At 38.5% G+C, this 8618-nt stretch overlaps 1 non-coding gene across 1 annotated transcript; it reads left to right on the top strand.

Moving 5' to 3' along the window:
* The first annotated feature begins 7928 nt into the window (after window positions 1-7928).
* On the top strand, window positions 7929-8000 carry LOC127492213 (small nucleolar RNA SNORD61). The gene has a single exon (XR_007921373.2). It is a non-coding gene; the product is annotated as a small nucleolar RNA SNORD61 (small nucleolar RNA).
* Window positions 8001-8618: the final 618 nt, after the last annotated feature.

Genomic DNA, 8618 nt, shown 5'->3' with positions numbered 1-8618 from the left:
AACCAAAGAAACTGTGAGACGAAACCGAAGTAAAAGTAAACAGGAAGTAGAATTTCAAGGACAGCTTAAAAAAACACAACTCTAGATCTGGATGCTTTTTTTTTAAAGATTTTATTTATTTATTTGACAGGTAGAGTTACAGACAGTGAGAGAGAGAGAGACAGACAGAGGTCTTGCTTCCATTGGTTCACTCCCCAAATGGCCATTATGGCTGGAGCTACGCCGATCCAAAGCCAGGAGCCAGGAGCTTCTTCCGGGTCTCCTATGCGGGTACAGAGGCCCAAGCACTTGGGCCATCTTCTACTGCCTTCCCGGGCCACAGCAGAGAGCTGGACTGGAAGAGGAGCAACCAGGACTAGAACCGGTGCCATATGGGATGCTGGTGCCACAAGCAGAGAATTAACCAGTGTGCCATGGCGCCAGCCCCTCTGGGTGTTTTCACACTTGTAGGCCTGGTATTATCAAGAGTATGTTCAAGTATGGCTGGACTTTAGGATACTCTGTCATTACTTGGTAACATCAATCAGTTTTATCATTCATAAAACAAAGTTATAACCTCTGCACTATGTATTGCACATGATTTTAGTGAGGCTTAAATGAGGGAATTGTTATTAAAGAACAACACAAGGGATAGGCATTTGGTGCAGTGGTTAAAAAACCATTTGAGAAGCCTGCATTCCAGGTCAGAATGCCCAGGGGTGTGGGTCCCTGCCACTCACATGGGAGACATGGGTGGAGTTTCTGGCTTCACCATGACCTAGCCCTGGGCTGTTGAGAGCACATGGGGCATGAAGCAGCCCTTGGGAGTTTTCTCTGTTTGTCTGTTCACTCCCCAGATGGCCGAAACAGCTGGAGCTCTGAAGCCAGGAGCCAGGTGCTTCTCCTGGTCTCCCATGGGGGTGCAGGGCCCAAGCACTTGGGCCATCTTCCACTGCCCTCCCAGGCCACAGCAGAACTGACCAGAGCTACCATGCCACTGCCACTCAGAACTATTTTCATAAGCGTACATCCTCAGGCAATCTCTACCAGACAGCATCAGCTTCTAACGCTTTGGAATTCATTTTATCAGCCCTGCCCTAGCACGGCACCCCCACTGCCCAATCCATACTATACAAGAATTCAAAGTGTTACCTAATATTTGTCCAAAAAGCAAGGAATCAGTGAAGGGGAGTTCCTAGATGATGCAAATGTTTAATAGAATCAGTAAAAATTCTATACTTCCTTTAATGCAGACATTAATTGGCCTCAGTGACTCAAGTCTTGCTCTGGATTGTTACTCATACATTTTGGCATCCAATAACACTTCATCCAGGAAGCTACAAAGACTGGCCTTCAAGACATTATTTTTCTTGACTTACGGCTTTATTCAACCCTACCCTACTTCCATCTCTACATATACAGCCTGCTAATTGACACACTTCACTGATATGTCCTTGTTTTTTTTTAATTTTTTTTAAATTTTATTTGACAGGTAGAGCTAGAGAGAGAGAGAGAGAGAGAGAGAAAGGTCTTCCTTCTGTTGGTTCACTCCCCAAATGGCCGCTACGACCGGTGCTGCGCCGGTCCAAAGCCAGGAGCCAGGTGCTTCTTCCTGGTCTCTACTGTTGCTCTTTCAGTGGGGACCATTGATTCTCTCATCTTTTACCAAACTCAAGGTTGGAAAGTGGGAATAGTGTCCTCCCCTATCTCCCGCTGCCACCTATAAATCAATTTACCTCCATTCTGATTAAGAATTTTGCATTGTTCCTTCTGTTCTCCTGCCATTTTTTATATTCTCTCTTCTGGTCCTCATTTTTCTAAAGTGTAGGCCCTCGTGGTCCTTCTCCTCCCTTCATGAATAGTATTGGCTCCTAGCTCATCATTCTTGGTGACTTAAGCATTCAGATAAACACACCCCACGTCCTGGCTTCTCAGTCCCCAAGATGCATCACATCCACTGACATTCTCCTCCACTCTAACAATCACACTGTTCTCTCTGGTCCCTCTGCCTTTGGACATACTCTTCTCCCTTTGTGGATACCCTTTCACTCTTGATTTCTCGGAGTGACTTATCACTTGGCAACACTTGTTGACTTCCGCAAGTGGTATCAGTTGCTCTTAGAAATGATTACAGGAAGAGTAGTTAGGTCAGAAAGACACCTTAGTGTAGAAGTATCAGTAAGAAATAAATGCCACCAACCAGTTCTGCAGCATGTCTACGAAGTGATGCTAACTGGTTCCATAGTGAACAAGCCAGAGACACAACATGCTTCAACAGTCCTTCTTGGTTATAGCCCTGATTCTGACTGGTCTTACCCCAACTGTTGGTTAATAATATTATATTTTTGTGTTTGAAACTAAATAAGATCTAAATGTTCTTCACATTATGTATCTCTAATGCCAGATTGTATGAGGTGGCCTTGATTTTTTTTATTCCATTCTCCTTATTTGGTTGTTGCTACTTTTCCAAAGGGATCTATGTTTCTCTGAATAAGACTATAGATTTATTAAGCACTCTAAAGATGACTTTTGTGTTTTATTTTACTCTCCGCAAACAGTAAGCTTTTAATAAATGTAGATTCCTAATGGGATTATACACCTCACTTTGTGAGAGAATAAAGATGAATACCCAACCTACACAGATCAATGACCAGCAAGACCAAATAAGATCCAATTTTCATTTTTTTTCTCCTTCTGCTATACATAAGCTCATTGAAGATAAGACTCACTGAAGATAGGACTCCCTACCATTGAATGTAGTGCTTCTCATAGAGTGGATACTCACAGTTTGTTGGATGCATCAATGAGTAAACAAATACAGTGACTAAAAGCTTCTCTCATACAACTCCCACATGCAATATTGAGGGATGTCATCTATATAGTAATAGTAATTAACAAGCACTCTCACATATCTGCTATGTTTATCTTACCAAGATTATATGAATGGAACTTCTTGTAAAGTAAGATCTCTTTCTCAATGATAGAAACACAACTTAGAGACCCCATTTGTTAAATAGCAGTCATTAGATGGAAAAACTCCCTACAAAGGAAGTTATGATAAACAGAAAATTTCACATGAAATTTTAGGGAATATCTATTTAGAATCTTAAAGAAGATGCCTTTTTATGTATTTTCCATTCCTTGTGTTGATAAGACAAATTATATTTGGATCATGTCAATTTATCTTCTTAAAGAAAATACTGACTCAAATTGCTTTGTTTCAGATCTAGGTCAAATACTGCAAAGAAGTTCAAAAAATAAGTTTTGAAAATGTCCACTTAAAAATAATATCTTACATGCCTCTAGGCTACAACAGTATATAAGATGACTTGTATTGACTTGTTATGAGGCTGTTAAACAACTGTCACATATCTTCATTTCAGGCTTAACTATTTTAAATGATGAGTGATGTACATATACACATCAAGACAGAGTGTTGATGAGTTGATTCTTTTGAATGAAAGGCATACACAGTCATTTAAACTCTGCAATTAGAAATTCCCTATTGAATTTTCATTTCAGATCATTTTAATAATACTTTGTCATGAAAAAAATTAAAAGTTCTCTCCTTGATATGTTTAAAGCCTAATTTATTCTGGCCCTCAAACTCAGTGTTAGATTTTTTAAATTTTAAGTTAAGAATTTTAAAAAATAAAAAGATCTCAATACTGCTTCCACAATTAGGGCCTGCTCCAAGATGACCAAAAATGTTTGTCTTCATTATAATCCATAATCAATTCTTTTCCCTGTCACCCTGTTCCTTATGTGTTTACTGAGAAAAATGTGCTAGTAGCCATTAATAACTTTATTTTTCAAAATTCATTTCAGCTCTTTTCACATGCTGCAGGCAAATTCTAGAGCCTAGATGTACATCAGACAGAAATAAGATAAAAATAGAAAAGGTCATTGCACACAGGGAGCATATATTTTAGCAGGAATATTTAGGAAAAGAAATGAGACAATAAGAAAATATAATATCAAATAATACAAATGCCAAGAAGTAAGAGGGCAGGCCAAAAGGCTAGGAAGTGATGGTGATGGCTTGTCTGAGAAACCAAGACCTGGTCAGACACCCACAAGAATTTCTCTCAAAGAAGGTATGAAAATGTCATGGCAAGAGTGTTTCTACAGAGGAAAACATACTACAAGTACCTAAGGTAGGAACACGTTTGGGGTCTTCCATGTAGAGCAAGAAATCCAATGTGGTTGAATCAGGTGAGCAGGACGACGGTGGGAAGCATCAGGTCAGAGGCAGTCAGAGGAGAGACAATGTAGAGCCTGGGGGCCCACAATGACAAGCACTGAACTGTAAGTGAGAGAAGAAGCCATTGAAAAACAGACAAGGGACATGATATGACTTAGGCTTCAACAGAATCACTCTAGCTGTGGTGGGCAGACTGGGCTCTCAGGGGAGGGGGAATGGCAGAAAGCAGGGGCACCAGCTGGAAGGCCACCGCAGTCATCCATGTTGGCATAGTTGCATCACGGATCAAGGTAGGTGTCTCAGTGAGTTCTTCAGAGAAGCAGAACCAGTAGGAGATACATGGGGGGGCGGGGGAGAGAAATAGAGGGAAGGAGAGAAAGAGAGAGATTGAGACTGATTATGGGAACTCAAGCAATCAGGAAGGCAAAGAGGTCCAATCATATGCCATGTGCCACAAGGAGAACCAGGGATGCCAGTCTTGCAATTCTGAGTCTGAAAGCCTGATAATCAGGAAGCTGACAATGTATGCCTTAGCATCCAAAGGTCTGAGTACACAGAATTCTACTGCCAGAAATCAAGAGAAGATGGATGTCCAAGCTGTGGGAGAGACAGTGAACTTGCCCTTCCCTGGCCATTTTATTGGATTGGGGGCTCTCAGTGGATTGGATGAAGCCCACCCACTTTGCTGAGAAAGGGTATCCTTCACTCATTCCACTGATTCGCATGATAATCATGTTCAGACACACCAAAAATCAATGTTTTGCCAGCTTTATTCCAATCGCATGGGCATATAAAATTAACCATCACAGTGGAAAACGTGTGTGTAGGTGGAGGGGATCTGGTTCTACCTGTGTTTTATATAAATTACCACTGACAGGATTTCTAGTGTTAGAGACATGAGGCTAGTGTAACTGGATGAATGAGGATGCTTCTGAGAAAAGAAATCTTAGTCCAAGAGCAGGTATTGCCGTAAAAACATAGTAGAAGGACAATGTGGAGACTTAGTGGCTGACATACAACTGATGAGTGACACCATGGCACAGCTTTAAGTACCAAAGACCTTGAATAAGACAAGTTCAATGAAAATCACTTTCCAATACATCATAGTATGCAGAAAATATGAAAATTTGGAAAAAAGATTATCATCAAAAGCATACTATTTAAACTGACTTCAGTCTTTTTAACACAAACTAATAAAGCCAAAAAGGAATGCATTAGTATCTTTAAAGGCAAGAAAAAATGCATTTCTATTCTGAAATTTTATACTGAGAAAAAATAGTCTTTAAGAATAAAGGTAAAATAAATATTTAAAAAAAATAATTCTAAGAGAATCTGGTACCAGAAGAACTCCGCTATAGGATATCTTCAGAAAATAAGAAAATGATTTCAGAATAAAGTCTAAAGATGAAAAAAGGACTAAAAAGCATCAAAAGAGCAAAGGTAAACAAAATGAATAATAACTATCAGGTAAACAATAGTTTCCTAGGTAATTTAATGTGCACAGAATTTTTTAAATAATGATAATGTCATTTAAGTCAGAAAAAGAGCTAATTGAATTAAAGTATTTTAATTTTGTTTTACAGAGGAAGAGGTTAAATCTATCCAGAAACAATATATACTGATGAGAAAAAGATGCATTTTGTAAAAAGGGAACCATAAAGATCCTAGTAAGATAATGATAACATTCAGCCTAAGATGGAGAGAGATGAATGGGATTAAAAGTATTTATAAGAATTGCAAAGGCAGGGAAGCAAGAAATGAAAGAAGAAAAAATATGGAACAGATGGGGCCAATAGAAAGCAAAAATATAAATATTTAAATTCAATATAAATGAAATAAATATTCCAAATAAAAGGCAAAGGTTTCAGACTGCATTTTTAAAAATATAGTTTGAAAGAAACTATCTAACATGTAAGTATTCAGAAACAGAGAAAATGAACATTCTTAAAATTATTAATGAAACTGAATCCATAGACAAAATTGGACATCAAGAAAATTTTTGTTTTAATGGAATAATCAGTGAGATAAAGGAGTAATATAAAAGTTATGTGATCTTTTGTAGTGGGTAAGGAAAGTAGGAACACTCTATCTGTTTTACAATGTGAATAGAAATTTGATATCAAAATCTAATGAAGATATTTTAAGTAAGGAAAACCCTAATCCAATTTTACTTGCAAACATAAATGAAGGGGTCAGCGCTGTGGCTTAGAGGAGTGAAACCAATGCCTGCAGTTCAAGTATCCCATACGGGTGCAGGTTTGAGTCCTGGCTGCTCCACTTCCAATCCAGTTCTCTGCTAAGGCCTGTGAAACAGTGGAAGATGGCTTAAGTCCTTTGACCCCTGCACCCTTGTGGGAGACCCAGAAGAAGCTCCTGGCTTTGGTTGGGCTCAGCTCCAGCCATTGTGGCCATTTGGGGAATGATAAACTTGACAAAGCATTTATTCCAGGAAGAGAAATTTCACTTCACAATTGAAATTCAGTATTTCACTATATTAACTAAAGAAAGGAGATACAATACCCCCTTATGGAAAAATTCCTGCACAATAAGAATAAAGAAAATCTTCATTAGTCTGATAAAAATATCTACAAATACATGTACAGCAAATGTTACTCTTGATATTTGCTGAAAACTGTCCTTCTGAAATAAGGCAACTCATCAAGATCGATATTTTGAAAACTTTCCCTATGAAATTAGGAAAAGGATAAAGATATTTATTTGTCACCCTTTCTATTCAGCACTTTTGGTAATCTTGAGCTGTACAGAAAGACATGAGACATACAAAAAGAACTTGCAGAAGAAAATTTGTTTCTTATATTTCAAATAAAGTGACTAGATAAAGTCACAATTAAAAAAAACTCTCAGCCGGCGCAGCGGCTCACTAGAGGCTAATCCTCCGCCTTGCGGCGCCAGCACTCCGGGTTCTAGTCCCGATCGGGGTGCCAGATTCTGTCCCGGTTGCCCCTCTTCCAGGCCAGCTCTCTGCTGTGGCCTGGAAGTGCAGTGGAGGATGGCCCAAGTGCTTGGGCCCTGCACCCCATGGGAGACCAGGAGAAGTACCTGGCTCCTGCCATCGGATCAGCGCAGTGCGCCAGCCGCAGCGCAACGGCCGCGGTGGCCATTGAAGGGTGAACCAACAGCAAAGGAAGACCTTTGTCTCTGTCTCTCTCTCTCACTGTCCACTCTGCCTGTCAAAAAAAAAAAAAAAAAAAAAAAAAAAAACACAAAAAAAACCCAACCTCTCCGATAAGTTTTTAAATCAACAATACATTAGTTTAACAAAGTAATTAGAAAGAAGGCAGTTAAGAATTGATGTTAAAAATACCATTTACAATGATGTTCACAAAGTAAAATATCTTGGAAAGAAATCACAGAAAATATAAATTTTCATGAGGTAGAAAACCTAATTTATCTGTAAGTTTGATGCCACCTTATTAAAGCTCTCAAGAAGTTTCTGTATGTGATTTAACAAGCTAATTCTCAATGTATATGAAAGAAAAGGATTAGTTAGATACCATTAAAAAGAAAAATACTGGAGAACTTGCACAACTAGTTGTGATTTTAAGGATACAGTAAATAAGTCAATGCATGATTGGTGAAAGAAAATACAGATTAATTCAATGAATTAGAGATCTATGCATATATTTCTGAAAAAGGTAATAAAAGAAACAAAAAATCAAGGAAAAGGAAAAAATGTGACTGAGACAACACGATAGTCAAATAGACAAAAAATACTGATTTTCAAGCTATGATGAATTTTATTGCATTGATCAGCTGACATGACAATGTATTTTTTCCTCTAAAAATTTCTGAGGTTTATAAAACATTTTTTAAAAAACATACTGAATTTCATTCCTGCTCAAGTTCTATGTTAAATCAAGGGCAGGTGTTTGATGCAGAGATAGGATGCCACGTGGAATGCCTGCATTCCATATCAGAAGGCCTGAGTGTGAGTCCCAGCTCTACTCCTGACCCAGTTTCCTTCTACTGCACACTGTGGGATGCAGCAGGTGATTTCTAAAGCCACGAAGACCCAGACTGAGTTCTAGGCTCCTAGCTTTGACCCAACCCAACTCCAAATGTTGCCAGCATTAGGGGAGTGAACCAGAGAATGTCAAGTCTCTTTATCTGTCTGCCTTTCAAATAAAAAAGGAAAATAAGTAAATAAGAAGTAAGATCAAGATGGAGCATAGAACCAAATACAAAGGGGAATCCACAAAGCATCCTTCACTGCAGGGAACTCATTCTTAAATAGCTCCCACAAAAATTCACTAATCATGAAGATAAATATTGTTAAATGAGGCTACAGTGAGAATATAACTTTTTATTATAAAATACACCACTAAAGGATGACAAAACAAACTTCAGAATGGGAAAAGATATTTATAATACATAACAAGTTTAGCTCTACAATATACGGAGAATTTCTGCAAAC

Source organism: Oryctolagus cuniculus, chromosome 9 (genome assembly GCF_964237555.1).
Source record: "Oryctolagus cuniculus chromosome 9, mOryCun1.1, whole genome shotgun sequence".
NCBI classification, from domain to species: domain Eukaryota; kingdom Metazoa; phylum Chordata; class Mammalia; order Lagomorpha; family Leporidae; genus Oryctolagus; species Oryctolagus cuniculus.
This window is presented reverse-complemented; position numbering and strand designations above follow the sequence as displayed.